The sequence below is a fragment of the Mandrillus leucophaeus genome, unplaced genomic scaffold, assembly GCF_000951045.1.
Source record: "Mandrillus leucophaeus isolate KB7577 unplaced genomic scaffold, Mleu.le_1.0 Scaffold984, whole genome shotgun sequence".
In the NCBI taxonomy this organism is placed as follows: domain Eukaryota; kingdom Metazoa; phylum Chordata; class Mammalia; order Primates; family Cercopithecidae; genus Mandrillus; species Mandrillus leucophaeus.
In genome coordinates, this window is record NW_012110741.1 from 469,966 (window position 1) to 471,480 (window position 1,515).

Sequence of the window (1,515 nt, forward strand, 5' to 3'; positions counted from 1 at the left end):
AAAAAAAAAAAAAAAAAAGCTCTGCTGTGTTGCACTCGTGAAATGCTGGCATTTCGGTTTATGTTGTCGGGACTCACTTTACAATCAACAAAGATAAAACTATTATAGAAATGCCAAACTATTAATGACTGTTGTTTAATTTCATTAGAAGAAAAGATGGCTTATCCTTGAAAATGATTTGTTTGTAAAATGTGGTGGCAACATTTTGAATTATTCTTGTTTGAATACACAGATTGTTTACCAAATGCTTTCAGCAAATTAAACAAAATGTGAAATTGGGTTTGACCTCTGCAACTGTCTTTCTCATCTATGATTTTATCACTTTTACAAGATCCTTGATAAGATTTCTCATGGAACATGTGGATCAGCAAAGAATGTTCTTGTTTTTTTCCACTTTATCATATCCTATTGTATTTCACTTTCTTTCAGCTATATCCTCTAGCAGGCATAGCACTGGGGGCACCGCAGAGCCTGTTGGCATCTGTTAGTATGGCTGTAGGATGTGATGAGTCATGGATTGTCCTGGGCATTAATTACACTGTGCATTGACTTTGGATACAATAATACGTTCTTGTTTTATGTTGGCTGTACTGTGATATTACTAAAGGAAGGCGTTCCTTAATTCCAATAAATGTCATTTCTATTTTGTGAGATCCGCTTTGTAGTTCTTTGCCTCCTTTCTCTTTCCATGGTTCTCCTTCATATTCTAGACTTTTGTTTTCTTTTTTTTTGTTCAGCCTGAGGTGGAAGGACATTTCTTTGTGGAAAATAAATAAATGACATAACACATTAAATAATTCAAACTTGGCTCAGTTGAAGTGTTTACAGTCCCAGAGTCTTGTACTATCCTTAAACCAGAGTAATTTAAATTATACTCATGTTAGTATTTAAATTAAGTAACTAAAATATTACTCCCTGTGTAAACATCAAATCAACATTTTACCTGAATTCTGAGGTTATCAGGATACAAAGCATTTCAGATATGTTACAGGTTATTTTTTTAGCAATCTCGAAAGTCTTTTTCCTACTTCAAAATTTGACAGTATAAGAGAAGCCTTTTTCTGTGTGATTCTTTAAGATCAAATATATGTCAAACTGTCAGATAATTTCTTCTAGCTGGAAATAACAAATATTACAGATCAGTACAATATAACCTTAGCTGTTGGGGAGACAATCTCTTTGATATTGAGAAAATTTGAAAGTGTGTCATACATCAGTTTAAGAATAGATGCTCCTCGGTAAGGAGTAGTAGAATTCTGGGTAAATTGTACTTCTAATAGGTTTTTGGGATATTTTTAGGGTTCTCTACATATATGATCATATAATCTGAGAAGAGAGATGATTTAGCTTTCCCCTTTCCATTTGGATATCTTTTTGAATTTCCTCTTCTTGCCTAATTGTTCTGGTTAGGACTTTAAGTGCTATGTTGAATAGACTGGCAAACCTGGACATACTGGCTTTGTTCTTGATCTTAGAGAAAACCCTTTCAGTCTTTCAACACTGCGTGTGATGTAA